Raw genomic sequence first — 17,162 nt, forward strand, 5'->3', positions numbered from 1 at the left:
TAATCCTATCGAAAGGTTGACACAGAGGATTAAAAGTTGGATGTCATTGTTTCAACATCAATGGAAAACTATCCTCCCAACACCATTGATTGTGACACAGGATCTTCTTCTTATCCTTCTCAATCTGAAAAACTACAACAAAAAATCCTTGAGCATGCAAATAAATTAGATCACACCCTTCCAAAATAGGATCCCAATGACCCAAGATCCACTTATGTAGATCAATAAGATTTTGACCACATACCTCTGAAATGCCCAACGAACCCTAACCCTAAGAAAACCCTTTCATTATGATCCACTACCTTCTATATCTCCTCTATCAAATTAACTATGATAGGCATAGAATTCATTTACCTAGATCTCAAAGAGAAGAGCCCTACCAATTGATTGAGTCAATGAGACTACACCTCCATTTGAGGCTCAAGCAAAAAACCCTCCAAACCTTCTCATTTCCATGTTGGGCCTTCTTTGGCCATCCTTTCCCTATAGCTGACCACAAGGGGTTTGATTCTCCTGACCTAGTCATGCTGAATAAAATCCCATCTCCACACTATTGCAAAGACCATCGCAAGAAAAAATAGCTCCACCCTTCTTGTCATGAAAAGAAGTAGTTATGTACTCCTTTTGGGAGTAGCCTTGACTAACCATTGATGCACAAGTATAATGCCCACTATGTGGAAAGGTTATTGCAAAAGGTCTCCATCCCAGTGAAGCCCAAGTGGCAAAAAAAGATCGCAATGAATTTATTCCCCCTCTAAACTAGAATATTATATATATATATATATATATATATATATATATATATGTATGTATGTATGTATATATTCTTATTTTATTATTATGGAAATAAACAATGGGGCATTAGATTTATCATGAAGGTATCAATAAATTTCAAGATAATGTGGTATCTTATTGTAGTTGATTTAATTTAAAAAATTTACATTTGTTTTTTAAATAGTATAAAACAGGTTTTGAAGGGGCCCTGAAACCCTTACAACCAAAGATCTACCATCAAAAAATGGACAAGACTACCTGGTAGTGAACAATAGGTTTTAGAAAGGACTTGAAACCTTATGGACTTATGAGCATCCAGAGCCCAGAACCAAAGGCTACACAAAATATAAACAACAAATCAAAGGAACCACAATCAACCAAACACCAGCCAGACATCAAGAGTAAAACATTACAAGCCAGAATAGTCCAAAATGAGGGTCTAAGTCAGCAAACAATAGAACACAAAACACAAAGAATGAGGATTTTTTTAGGCACCCTCAACCAACATGAAGGGTTTTCCTAGGCTCCCATAACTTGTAACATAATCTTTGAGCCACAAAAAGCCACAAAGATGAAACCTAACCAAAAATAAACATTGGCCAAACTGGGCCATTGAAATCTTTTAGCACCTAACTTGTTCCTGAGAGACATAAGAAACATAAGGTTTTTTCGGGCTCCCTCAACCATGAGAGTAGGTTTTACAAGGCTCCTACAACCTGGAACAATGGGTTTTTGAAAGGTTCCCCTAACCTTGATCATGCGAATGAACAAAACTAAGCACATAATACCCTCTAAGATCACCACCTCAATAGGTGATAAAGGAGGGAAACCAACTAAGGGACCATCCTCTATTCCCATATAGGCAAGAAATAGGGCACCGACAACCCCCCACCAGCTCTTCCTAGCAACAACTGCAACACCCAACTCCCCCTCAATAGGAGAAAGGTGAAATTTAGCACCATCCCCAAACAATATTTCCACCTCGAAAGGCAAAGCTCCCACAACCATTACAGTGGGATTAGGAATGATTTCCACAACAATGTCCTTGATACCGAACACTACTAAAAATAGCTTACCATTCAGGATCTCCATCTCAATAGGAGATAAAAGGAGGAATTCAACACAAAAGCCAACATCAACACCCTTACAACCAAAATTTAGAGCTTCATCAGTCCCCCAAAAATACTTCCAGGCAAATGTAATTGAATCCAATTATACCTCAAAAGGCGAAGGGTTGATTCCAGCTACATCCATCTCCTCCTCAATAAGAGATAGGACCTCCTCTATAGGTAAAGCTAGAGAAACCCAAAGATGCATAACATGAAGCAAAAAGACCTAAGCCAAGGAAGAAAGTTGAGAAGGGACGACGAAACCCACACAATAGGGACAAGAAGGAGTTCTAAGATAAAACCAGAAAACATCACACCCCCTCCTCAAAAAAAAACACAGATCAAAGAGATAGTCACTCCCTATTTTTAGCTAGGAATCAAGTAATCATTATTTAATAAAAAGTTATGTTTGTTTTCAAGATAGTCACTCCTTATTTTTAGCTAGGAATCAAGTAATCATTATTTAATAAAAATTTAAATAAACAGTTTTTGTGTGATGTACTAGAATATAATATTTGATTTGTTTTCCAAAAAAAGGAGAAATAAATTAGATATTTGTAGGACCATCCCATAATTATTCATGGTAATTATAAGCGGGTTGAATTATTTCTTAAAAGTAGTCAAATATAAAGTGAAGGTTATAAGTGATCCTAGAGAGTCTTCCACTTATTGGATAGAAAGAGTTTGAGTTGAATTAAAATGTGCAAAAGCATGCACTAAAATTACTAAATGGTGAGACATTTATAATGAATAAACATTTGATGAGAATATTTTAGCTAGCTCTAAGTTGGGAGTTTTGAGCCACAAAAATGAATGTGTTGGGGATATTTCAAAATATTCTATTCTATTGAGAAAAGTTTGCCTTTTTTTGGAGCCTAAGATATGAAATTTTTAATATTTTTTTCTTCCAATGATATTACCAAATTCTTGTCAACATGGAAAACTTGCAAAAAGCAATCATAAATTTATGGGCACAACTTGCAATAGAGGTCATGTTGACTCTTTATTTAAAGCTCCAAATTAATTTTACATATGGAATCCAAGTAATTTGTTGATGGTCAAAGAAGATAGGGACATTGTTGTTACTATTGATTTTTTCATCTGTTGCATTTAAAATGAGAAAATGTTTATGACAAATGACAAAGGATTTGTTGTAAATTCAATCATATTGTGAATGGTCAATGTTCATAGTTTACAAATCATAGAAGGAAATAATATACGATATTTGAACATAAGATTATGGATGATGGTCAAATGGAGAGAGTCGCCGTGGGGTCTTTGATCCTAAATAAAGATGAGAAAATTTGGTATCATTTTGATTTCATATATATATATATATATCCAAGTAAGTTAGAGAATTCATAAAAGATTAGACACTAAATTTTTCCTAGCATCATGAAGGAAATGTAATTGATAATCATTATGGGTGAACAAGAGATATGCAAAGACTTCTATTTGATGGAATTTTATGGGATCTATAAAATATGGAGCAATGATTCAATTCATTCTTTGGAAAAGTTCACTATAAACACAAAATTCAAGAAACAAGAGATAAAAATCCAAGGAACTCAAGAAAGAGATCTAAGAGCTGCAATAGTAATGTGGATGAAATACCATTGGATAAAAATAACATCTTTACTAAAGGTGGCACAAGGTCGGTTCCCACTATGTGATATTTTAAAGTCAAAGGAATAGACTATAGTGTTAAAACCATGCTTTGATGTTTCTACTATTCACTTTGATAGTTTTGTGTTTTGAAATTATGTTACCTTCCATTAGCATCTATAGAAATATGATTTTTGGAATACCTCCTTGGTTAATATGGTGTGTAGAAGGTCTCAACTATTAGGGTTGGAAAGTAATATCATTCTAGCCTATGCAGTGTTATTTTTTATAGAAAAATCAAGTTTCATATGACTATTGCAACCACTTTACACTCCACATATGATTTGACTCATGCCATTTGTTAAAAGGTATAACTAGCTGCATCATGGCATGATTTATTAGAATATGAGGTGAATACTATGTCATGCATTGCTCAGTTTTATTTGGATTACTTACAAAAAGAGGGTTCCTAATATCAAACAGTTGGAAATTCATTTTAAGAAAGACCTTATTATTCTTTAAATTTTTATTTGAGAACAATATATTTTCATGTAAGTGTTTGCAAGGAAAATGAATTAAGAAGACATTTTTTAGAAGCTACTTTCAAATTTATTGTGAAACAAGTAGATCAAAAAAGGATAGAAATTTTTCTATTTTAGTTATTCACTATCAGGTCAGCCACATTAAGAAAATTCATCAATTTATGCATCCATGTTAGAAGGTTTGTTCAAGTATTTTCATATATAGAAGTAACCTTAAAAATCATGCCAAAGAAAAGAGTTCTTGGATTGATAGAATATAAAAACTGAGTATGAGATCGTAATTAGATCAAATCTTATATTTTTTTAATTACATATTTTTCACAATTATTTTTATAGAATGAAAGGTTTTAGGAAAGGAAATTGGATAAGTTACAATGCTAAGAATGTGCCCCATAGAAATTGAGAAAAAAAGAGTTTGAAAGATTTAAAAAATGGTTCGTCAATATTTGACAATAAAAAAATTGGTGTTATGCATATTGTTTCAAATTCTAGGAAGGATTTAATTTATGGTAGATGTATATATGGTTGAGAAACATTACAATAGATTTAAACTTTTCTTTGGTCAATATGATTTGAATGATGAACAACAAAAAGAGATAAGAAAAATACTTTTTTTTTTTTTTAAATAGAATATATGAAAGACAAAAGAAATGTAATTATTAAATTTTTAGAGGCTTATATATATATATAAACAAGATTGTGAAAGATGAAAAGTTTGTACTATAAAATGAATTCATTTCGAATAAGGACATAAACTTTCTAGTGATGGAATCGAAGCTGAAACAAATAATAAAGAGCATCCTACATAAGGGAAATATTCTTGTTGAGAATCTTGTAGAAAGGTCTAAAATCATAAGGGAATGCATCAGCTTGTTGGTATGTGGCAGTGGGTGTATAGCCCCTCTTGCAGGGCCTAAGGAGCTTATCCCCCTAGCTGTGGTCTGAGAGTGGAGACCATAGTTGGGTTCTAGGGATAATGCCCTTAGTAGGTGTTGTTGGGGTAAGCACCTACTTAATAAGGTGTCGATTATTATTTTGACATGTACGCCATCGAAAAGAGATTGATAAATATTTTTGTTCTTTTAAAATTATAAAGGACAACCAAAACAAGTCGTGTAATGTTGGTTTACAGTGGTTAACCAACGAGGCACAACTCCTTTATTGGCTGTTTTGTTTGACGTAACACAGAAAAGAGGCAAAGTTGAAAAATGTCCAAATAATAACTTAAGGTACAGATTTGCTCCAAAACATCATGGCTGAAATGGACATCATTCAAATCAATATAAAATTGTATTTGATTTCTCTGTCTTATTGTAATTTTACTGTCTCAATTGAACTTTTATTCTTTAGTTTCTATATAAAGATTGTCTGTTGAAAAACAAATTCTAAACTAAAGAATCATACTACTTGCTTAAATTATCACAAATGTTTATATTTGGTGAGAATTAATCTTTGACAAATTCTTCATAAACTATTCCTCTTTTCTTTTAAAATGTGCGAAAGTACCTTTGGACATGCACCTGTAAATTGAACAACATAATATTTTAGAATAGCTTGTAAATACCATCAGCTATATAATCTATTTATCTGTGTGCCAGGCTCCAGCTTCTCCCAGAAACTGATTTCATCTCCATTCTATAAAGAGTTCATTACATAAAATTTTACATGGTCGCTTATTACAGACAGCTCTGATCTGCTAGTTTTACTCTTAAACCTTACATAATATTGTGTTCTCTTGTTCAAGTCAGATGGAACAGAAAGCGTCAGAGATGTTTAGGATTGTTTATCCTTGTGGTGCCTGTAAGATTCAACGAAGAAAATGTGGAGATAAATGCGTTCTTGCTCCCTATTTCCCACCGGACGACCCGCACAAGTTTTTACTAGTCAACAAATTATTTGGAACAAGCAGGATTCTCAAAATCCTTCAGGTACACTACAAATGCTGTTTTAGGGTTTGTGAAAAGATATCCTCCAATGTTATTCCTCTTTAGTATTTACTCTAGCAAAAGGTAAGAATCCTGGTTTAATCTGTCAGCCTTTGTTATGCTATTCTGTTATTGCAGGATATTCCGGCTGAGAAAAGAGAAGATGCAGTAAACAGCATGGTATACGAAGCAAGTGTGAGAGTAGTTGATCCAATCTACGGTTGCACTGGTACAATTTGTCTTCTGCAGAGACAAATATTACAACTCCAATCACAACTGGCAATAACACGAGCAGAGCTTCTCAACGCACAAGCTAATCTTCTGTCTCTCACGACTGGATTTTATAATGGCGGTGAAGCAGGAACTACATCGGGCGTCACCCAGAATTTGGTACAGCAGAACGATGACATAATACTTTTTCAAGACGATCAGGATCTGTTAGGATCGGAAGACATGATCTTCTCTTTTTAATAAAGAAACCTTGTTGTTTTAAGAATCAGCTCGGTTATCTTTAGCAGTCAAATAATGGCCTTGAAGCCATGTTGCCTAGGTCTTGAATTTGATGGTCTGTGTACTTTGGAATTTGACGGTCTGTTATATATATATATGAAGAAATCAAGAAGAGTTGTTGAATTATAGAGATAGAAACAGTTATTATTACATTGTAATCTGTAAGTGTTGTGATTTTATATTTATTTATTTTTAGTATTTAAGCTTTTTGGGGAAATACAAACATTCAATTATAACATTTCAACAAGATTTTTTTTTTATTTTTTTGCTGTTGATTTGTTATTTTATGGTAGCATTTTGTAACTAGGGTTTTGGTTCCTTCAAATCTTGGTCTATCTTTGCCAAAGCTTTGGCCCTTAAGATTCAGCATCTTCTACCGCTTATTGTCTGCCCGGAAGAGACTGGATTTATTAAATTCAAGTTTATTTTGGACAATATTATTGCTGTTTGGGAAGGTATGGATTGGGCCAGACGCTCTCAACTGCGGTTAATCTTTCTTAAGATTGACTTTGCTAAAGCGTATGATCTCATTGAATGGCCTTTTATCTTGGCTATGCTCAAAGCCCTAGGCTTTGGTCCTCGGTTCATCTAGTCTGTGCAGATGCTATTCAAGGATGCCTCGGCTTGCATTACCATTAATGGTCGATAGTTTGAGGCCTTTGGCCTTTTCAGATCCATTCGCCAGGGGTGCCCTTTGGCTCCTGCCTTATATGTTCTTGCAGCAGAAGGGTTTGGTTACTTACTTGCAAATGCTATCACTGTTGGGCATGTCTATGGTATCTCCTTGCCTAACTCACCTTCCCAACATGTAAATGGCCACTTCGCCGATGTTTCCTTTCTCACTCTCATTGAGGATGAAGATAATGTGCAGTACGCTCTTCAGTGTCTTAACACTTTTTGCTTGGCTTCTGGTTCGACCATTCAGTGGCACAAGATGCAATGTTACGGACAGTCCTTTCTTCATGCTTCGCCTTGGATCCTTCAGTATGACTGGAAATGACTTCAGCATGGTGAAATATTTCACTTTCTGGGCATTAATTTTGCCTTCCAAGCTTTGCCTTCGGATCTCTAGCAGGTGGTCTTAGATAGAATCGAGAAAAAGCTTGCCTACTAGATCACTAAGCCTCTCTCTTTGGTTGGTAAATTCCAAGTCTATTCCAAAGTGTTGGTCGCCACCCATGTTTACTATTCTTCATGTTGGGCTCCTTCAAAGGCCTCTTACATGAAGTTGGAAAGACTTTTGCGGGCCTTTCTTTGGGCCTCAGAGTCTAACCATCATGGTTTTCATAGGGTCACTTGGGAGTATTGTTGCCTCCCCAAGGATTCCGGAGGACTCGGCCTTATGTGCTAAATGGGTTATCAGAGCCTTATCTGGAGACGAGGCCTAGAATATTCTTCTTTGACACTGCATTTCTTCAGGCTTTCCTTATAAAAGGCCAGCCTGGAAGGGGATAGGCTTGCAAACCTTGCTCACCATGACAGATCCAGTTTAGATACAGGGATCTTTTGTGGTCAAAAGTATCTGGTGTGCTTGGGAAGCTATCAAGCCTTGGATGCAGTGGGTCGACGATGGCTATCAAGACTATCCATGAATCAGCACAACCTCTAGTAGTCCCCTCTTTTTCAGGTGCAAGGGTTACTGGTGGCCAAAATTCAAGGTGTCAATGCTCTATTCTTTCACAAGCGCGACATTCGTACCCCTAAGGATCTTTTTTCTAGATCTACCGTGATTCTCCGGTCTTGGGAGGACCTCCAGGTCTAGTTTTGCCTATCTCAGCTAGATCGAAAGACTTATGACCTTTTGGTTTCAGCCCTTCCATCAATTTTGCTTCATAAGCTCTATATTTCGTCTGTTAGACCTTGGTGGAAAGACTGGAAGTGGTATCCTTGGACTCCTTTTACCAACTACAAAACCAAAATAGGTTATCTCTGGTTGGTTCCTCATTTGCCTATGGCTCATACTCTCAACCAGCGGTGGCACTTGCAGTCTTCCTAGAATGCCTAGAGATTCAGGTTTTTGCCTGTCTGGTCCGCCATCACCGAGCCTAAGATTTCTCACTTTGCTTGGTGTGTGCTTTTTCAAGGTCTGCCTTTGGATTCCAGACTCAAACATTTGGGATTACTTGACCCTTAATGCCCTTTTTTGTGGTCACCTAGAAAATTTTATGCACATCTTTTGGTTCTGTAGAAGAGCTCAACAGTATTGGAGTTGGATTCATAACTTTTTTCGGCCTTTTTGACCTAAGCCATTTTCCTGGCACATGGCTCTTCTAGGTGTTTTGCCTAGAATCCCCTATAAATTCTCCCAGATATGGCATACTTTCAGAATGGGGATCCTTTTCACTCTTTGAAAGGATAGAAATGTTGTTATTTTTTCTCACAACTATTGGATATTAATGTTTCGCTTTATGCTAAAACTTCCCTTTGTAACAATGTATTAATGTAGATTTAGGTTCAAGCTAACAAGGTGGCCCACCTTCAAGATCTCCTTCACCACTAGGGTAATGCCCCTTGTGTGATTGCTTGAGTACCACCCGAATCTGTCTCTGCCGACCGTACTCTGCCCCGTGGCCACCGGTGCAGTCACAGCTCCTCTGCCCACCGCTCTCAGACCCCGCGGTCCCATCCTCCCCATCGCCCCTCGGACAAGAGAGATCTTCCTTGGCGTCGCCGCTCAGCTTCCTCGCCGCAGCATGGCTCCGGCTTGGGGTGGCCCTCTGATGCTCCTGTGGCCTTTGATCCTCCTGCTACTGATTCTGAGTGGCCCTCCGCCACCACCTCTAAGTTTCCTCGCCTGGCTTTGGCGATCTCGCCTCCCAGACAGGAGGAAGGAGAAATTGAAAGAGATCCTGAAGATGGGTGGTCTGTGCTAGACCCGACTCCTGGCTCCGCTGATGTATGGGGCAAAAAAGATGACCCTGATCCTCCTCCCTTAGCTGCCACTGCTTTGGCTGCCTGAGGAAGTTTTTGATGAATAGCTTGTTGTCATGTTTTTTGTTTCCGGCCACTAGCCGTGTGACTCTCGTAGGGTGATCTTGTATCCCCCAGCCTTTATTTTGTGAATATGTACTTTAATATTTCTTATTGATAGAGAAGGCCTATTCATAAAAAATAAAAATCATTTAAATAAGATTTGAATTTTGATGACAAGAATAACAATATCACAATTTAATCAACATGTTATGTCAATATTGACATTAATATTTTGATTTAGTTATTTTAATTAATAATCAATAAAATTACAAAAATGAAAAGGAATAACTGAATATAGAGAACTTGTATGTAATACAACCATTTTTTTAAAGTTTTGATTTAAATGTTTTACTTAAAAAATAAATAAAATTACTTTTTTATTGGGAGGACAATATCTATAACATGAATATTTTATTTATATCTCTAGTTCTTTCATTGGTAGACTATGTTTTTTTTTATTTTTAATGAGTTGTTGATGCATCCGTGAATTCAATCAAGTGTTTCTATGTATTCTTACTATCTCAACAAAGAAAAGTCAATTTTTTCTACATCCAACTAGATCACCTAAAATTTTCTTAAACAGATTCATCTATTTTTCATTTCAATGATGATCAATCTTATCTTTTTTTGAGATTACACTTGAATATTCTTAAAAATATATTACTACATGGTTATATAAATAAAATATGACAGCTACACTAGTATTTGACATCTAACTAAAATATAGTTATAGATCAAGGGATTATTTGGTTGAATTTATTGGCGTGATCATTGAGAAATTCAAACTTGCAAATTCATTTTGAAAAAAATGAACTTTAGATAATGTAAAAGAAATTAATGTACCATTAATAATATGATATGAAAGGTGTGTTACAAGTACAAATGACTATCAAATATAGATGTTAACCCACATAAACTAATTAGGATTGATTGGTCTAGGAAACATATATATTGATTTTATAAACTAAATAACTTTATTTAATAATTTATAGTTTTTTTAAAACATCAATTGAAAGGAATCATATGCCTCTCAATGACTCTCCCCACAATAGCTCTCCTGCTTGCTTTTTGAACTATTCTCTCATTCACTCTTCAAATGGCTCTGCTCCTCACTGTTGTGGATGCCCCCCTACAGTAGTTGGTGCTATAGGTATCACCGATGACGTAGTTGGTGGGGATTCTGCTCCGCCTAGGGCCTTTACTGCTAGGTCTTCTGCTAGGCCCTTCATTCAACATGATCCTACTAAGGGTTTGGGTGCTAGCTTGACTTCTTTGGGTGCTGGTGTTGGCTCTTCTTTTGCTGCCATGAACGCTCGTTTGGGGATCTTTCTACTGTAAAGGGTGTGGTTGTTCCTCCTAAACCTATTACCTCCTTCCTTTACTGTTGAGCGAAGTTTTTCTCACATGGCCAAATCTACTGCTATTCCTGATAAGATTATTCGTCCTCTTCCTTGTGCCAAGACTTCCCTTATTGTGGTATGTAGTTAGGAGGTTGTGCAAAATGTTGATTTCTATCACCGCAGTTCTTTGGTCTATAGATTTGCTAGGTTTTGTCCTTCTCTTCTAGACCTTCATCAATGGGCGAGTGATTCTTGGAAGTGTTTAGTTTCTCATGACATTGAGATTTTTCTTTGTGCTAAAGGCTTTTTCATTGCTTCCTTTACCTCTACTCATGATCGTGATTTGGTTCTAAGAAAGTTGTGAGCTTGGGGGGATCACTCTCTCTCTTAAGCCCTAGATAACTTCCTTCAACCCCCTTACTAAATCTTTGATTGTTCATCTGGTTTGGGTCCATCTCCCTAATCTTCCCCTCCATTTTTGGGAGCCTTCTTGTTTCAAGGCTATCGGTAACTCCATTGGCAGCTTCTTGAAGTTTGATGATGCCACGTATTCCATGGTTCATTCTACCTTTTCCCACCTATTAATTGATGTTGACATATCTCTGCCCCTCCCCAACAATGTGTTTCTTATGGTCAGGGATAGGCCATGGACTCAACCATTGGATTATGAGGGTCTCCCATTTAACTATCGAAGGTGCTTCTCAATGGGTCACTTAGCTGCGAATTGTTGTCTCTCTCACTACAGAGGTGTTTCTCTTTAGTGGAAGGATGCTACTGAAGATCAATTGAAAATCAATGCTTCTGATTCTATTTTGGTTGACTCCTCACAAGAGGACAATGTTGTTACTATCCATGAGGATTCAACTTTTGTGGCTCCTAATTTGGATTCAACTCTCATGGCCTTTGACTTGCAGCTCCGCTCTAAACCTACCGCTTTTTCTCCTAAAGCCACTCCTCTGCAACAAGTTGTTGTTTTACTGCAATAATAGCTCGTTCTTTTGCAGCAGCTAGTTGCTACCTTGCAAGTGCACTCTCTTGAATCTACTGATGGTACCCAAGTGAGGACCTTACCACTTGATCACTATCTTAATGGTCCCAATGCCAATATCATCTGGACTGTTGTTTATCGTAGGCAGAAGGGGAAGTTTTTCCCACCCACTCAAACCCCTCCTTGTCAAGGCTCGGGTGTCCCTAGCCCTTCCTGAGTTGAGTCTAGCTTGTTGATGGTTTGTAAGGTCTTTGTTGTTGTAAATGTATAGTTGATAGTCTCTGACTATGTTAAAGGGTCGGTCACATAGTCAACGTTGCTTTTTAATCAAAAACATCAATTGAAAGGAAAATAAATAACCAAATTGACATGCAATTTTAAAATGATAGGTAGGATGATCATAAAATTCTAATTCTAACACTACCTATTGTCAACAAACTTGATATCTATTTCTTGTTATGTAAGACTATTGTAACCATGAAAATCTCTCTAAGATGCAACAAGGGAGGACACATAATTCAATAACAAAAATGGATACAAACAAGAAATAAAAAAGTATCCTAATTTTTTTTTATTTAATACATAGTTTATTATTTTTGAATAAAGTTAGTAATGATAACATCTCTAAAAAGTTATAGATTTGACATAACAACTCAAACAAAGTAAAATATACACATTCAAAGAATTGGGAATGAATACAAATGACAAAAAAAATCATTATACGAATATTGAAGATATATTTTAGGCACTACAACATTTATCATGTAATATAAATTGTCGATTAGATTATCTAACAAATAACAATAGAAAAAGGAAACCATTATATATCATATAATATATTAGTTTCATGTTAAGATCTATGAGTATTTCATCTTCCATGGAAATTTATAGTATATGGTATTTGGATAATTTCTAGTTACTCTTTAATAATATGCAATTTTGTATTGGATGTGAAATAGATTCAAATTTTTTTTTCATAAATTATCCTTTTAAAACCTATAATAGATGGACATTTTATGCCTCTAAAACTTATTTATAATGAAAATAACATAGAAATAATATATTAGGATGAAATTTCTAGGGTAAAAGTATAAAATATGTCAATTTTTATAAAGGAAATAGTCAATTTCAACCATTTAAAAGTGATCTTTATGTTTTCTAATTTGAAGATGATATAAACTAATGAAATGTAGAAATTCTATCATGATTTATTTACATATAATATTCTTAAAACTAACTAGAAATATTCATTTTATAACTTTAAGAGAATAATTTTAATCTCTTGATTTTTTTTTTGGAAAAATAGGTTAATGAAGTTTCCTAGAAAAAGAAGAAAAATACTTATCATCCTAATGATGAATCAAAGAGTGTGATTTAAAAAGTTGATGCAAAAAATACTAAAATAATCTAATCCATTTACAAGAAGTATGAAAGTAGCTTTCCTCTAAATCTTTTTTTTTATATAGATTACTTGAAAATATAGCATATAAAAAATATTGACGAATATCTATTTTTAATAAAATTTCGAAGTCAAACTTAATTAAAATTCCATAGTTTCCATGGGATGTTGATAATAATTATTATTATTTTCCAAAAGTTGTAAGATTTTATTAAACACAAAAGAGAGTTACAAAGCATGAATGACCAATGGTCCAAAAAAGAACAAACAATTACACATTTCTTTCCCTACACAACTAATTTCTCTAACATATAAGATAAATCCAAAGGAAAATACCTCCTATCCACAACATTTCAACCCTGCATTTGTTCAAATTCCCATTTGGCTAAGAAATTTGCTACTCTATTCGACTCCCTAGAAATGTGACAAAAGGTAACAGATTCTAAAGATCTACTCAAACCTATCATTATTTCATTTATCTTAATGTGGAATTATTATTATTATTATTATTATTATTATTATTATTATTATTATTATTATTGTTATTATTGTTATTGTTATTGTTATTGTTATTGTTATTGTTATTGTTATTGTTATTGTTATTGTTATTGTTATTGTTATTGTTATTGTTATTGTTATTGTTATTGTTATTGTTATTATTATTGTTATTGTTATTCTTATTGTTATTGTTATTATTATTGTTATTGTTATTGTTATTCTTATTATTATTGTTGTTATTATTATTGTTATTGTTATTGTTATTATTGTTATTGTTATTGTTATTATTGTTATTGTTATTATTGTTATTGTTATTATTGTTGTTATTATTATTGTTATTATTATTATTGTTCTTCTTATTATTTTTATTATTATTGTTATTCTTATTGTTCTTCTTATTCTTGTTATTATTCTTGTTATTATTATTATTATTATTATTATTATTTTTATTATTATTATTATTATTATTATTATTATTATTATTATTATTATTATTATTATTATTATTATTATTATTATTATTATTATTATTATTATTATTATTATTATTATTATGTTTTATTATTTTTTAATTTCTAATATTCCTCATATTTGATTATAAAGACCTACTTAGAATAAATTATAAAAAATTAATCAAAATATAAAAAATATATACTTTTGTACTCTAGAATCAAGTTGTATAAAAATGTATTGTTTAGATTTTTAATGAAGGAATTCTTAGTTGAATCAATTTAGAGTTGAATTTTTTTTATTTTTTTTAATTTACCCCAAAACAAGGTTTAAGTTGCCACATAGGTAGTCACATAGATAATTTCAATTAAAAATATTTCAACTAAAACCTTCTCAAATGTGAGTGTTTCAATTGAAACCTTTCATATAAATGATTTTTTCTTGAAACTACTTGAAGGAAAAAAACTTGTTAGAAATTATTTTGTTAGATAAAAGTGTTACATAACTTTTTCTTTTACCCACTAGTGTTTTCAAATAGTGTTAGATGAATTTTGAGCATATATCCATTTATAACATAGTTTTTTTTAATAGAGGTGAAGTATATTTCTAAAATATATACATAGTTAACATGTAATTAATGTGGGTACAAGAATTAAACTAGGAGCAGGAGTGTCTAATTTTTGGTATAATATTGAAAGCCTTCCATATTGTAATTCTCAATTCATGGAATCCTACTTCTCATATTTGTACATATGGTACTTGTTCAACTATCAAGTCATTGCTCCATAGAGTTGGCCCTAAAAAGTATAACTACTTTATCAATAGAAATATTACTATATTTTGAGTCCTTTTTATTAAGCTTCTATAGTATAATGTAGTAATGGGATCAACATCAAGAAATTTCTTAGGCCAAATTAGGTCCAAATTAGGTAGTTACAATTCCAAGGATTGTTTGACATGGAAATGATTCCTATTAGTGGGTAGTTCAAATGAAAATTTTATGGATGGGGGATGCCTTTTCCTTTTATAAATATAGATAATTGTTATTTAAAAAGGATTGAAAATTCAAATGGGATTCAATCTACTAAGTTAAGGCTAGATATATTTTGTTATAAAAACTAAAACTAACACAAAGATTAAAAGGACATACATCATGCAACAAGAAAAAAAAATTACTAGAAAAAAAATTTAGATAGTGACTATGAAGAAAGTAATTTTTTTTTTTGTTTTTTGAGGGTGACATACTATAAATGTCTTCTAAAAGTTTTAAACCAAAATTAAACAAAGATAATATTTTCATGAATATGAGACATCATTTTTTCTATAAATAGGAATTATTTATAAATATAATATTGTGCAACATTCAATCAGCAATTATAGCATAATTGAAATCCACTCTTCAAAATTTTAATCAGTCTTTATCAAGAGTTGAACTCACTCTTATATAAAATGACTTAGCTAGAATTGCAATTAAAACATAATAGTAATTATAGAATTTCCTCACCTCTCCACCTCTCCCTTCTCTTGGTCTCTCATTCCCTTCCTATATAGCTCTCCCTCCCTCCCTCCTTATCACTCTCTTTCTCTTTGTTCTTCTCTCTCACTCCCTTCTCTTGGTAATTACCTTCCCTCCCTTCTATATGATTTAGGGAATATGTTATAGGATATATGGCTTAGGATTTAGGGTTTAGGGTGTAGGGTTGAGGGTATTGGTATAGCATTTAGGGTACAAGATTGATGGTATATAGTTTAGGGTAAAGTAGTTTGAGAGTATTTCTTGTGTAGGAGCTTGCAAGGAAAATTTATGATCAACTCCAATAAAAAAAATATTGTTTCTAATTTGTCTCCTTCAATTTTAAATTGTTTTTAGTTGTATTTTGGCATCCCTTTACTTAATCTTTGGAGTGTTTCACTTTTTCCTTATTGAAGAAGTTTCAAGGTAGTATTTGTGCAAGCCAAAATGGAGCTTTGGAACAGAGCGTGGACATCCATCAATTGAAAAAAAAAAAATTAGATGTTGTAGGTACGATTTCTTTGGAAGTCATGTCAGAAAAATGTGGAATTATAGATAACGTAACATAATTATTCAATCTAACGCCTCTTAGAAATTTTGTCGCATAGATTACTATGATTTCAAGATATGAATAGATGGATTTGTCAATCAAATAAAATTGGCAAGAATAAAGCCAAATACCTTAGATATTTTGGTACATTTTATTTACCCTAAGCTTATTATTTACTAATTTTGTCATTCACTTTATGGGTCCTCTTGGAGAGGTGACATCCTACATGTGGCGAGTGAAGTCAATGACATGTTTCGTAATCTTTTAGGAAATGGGTTCCCACTTTGGAGTTCACGTTTTAAAGGGATTGATGTCAAAGATTTCTTGTAAAAAAAACTATATATTGAGCTATTTTCTTCTAGATTTAACAATGTAGATTTTTAAAGCCCAACATTTCAGTTCAAGCTCTATGATCAATCACTAGGGAAAGAAAGCATAAGAGGAGAGAAACGAGAGAGTTTAGAAAACCTAAATGTCTAAATAGACAGAGGGATAAGACTAAAAGGCACAAGATTCAAGACCCAAAGATAAAATAAATAATAAAATAAATGATTAAGCTACACAATAGAAAAAGATCGAGGGAAAATAAATTAAAAGGAAAATAAAAAAAATAATTTAGTATAAAGAAGATGACTAAAAATGACTAAAACACAAGAAATTTGAAGTAAAAATGCAAAGAAGAGAAGAGAATGAAATAAATCAAGAAAATAAATAAATGAGAATGAAGCCTAAATATAAACTAAAAAATAGATTTAATCTCCTATATTTCAAAGAGAGATATTTCATGCAATTTTTATTCCTAAATAGGAAAAACAATGAAATAATTTTTTCTTTTCTTTTATCTTTTCTTTGATAATAAGTTAAGGATTGAAATCCTTTCCTTGAATATTTACACCCAAGGAAGAGGATAGATTAGTTTATAATTTCTCAGGGATGAAGTTAGAGTCATATATGATGTGCTTGATTTAGCTTTTTCACTTTGTTGA

This window comes from Cryptomeria japonica, chromosome 3, assembly GCF_030272615.1.
Source record: "Cryptomeria japonica chromosome 3, Sugi_1.0, whole genome shotgun sequence".
Taxonomy (NCBI): Eukaryota; Viridiplantae; Streptophyta; class Pinopsida; order Cupressales; family Cupressaceae; genus Cryptomeria; species Cryptomeria japonica.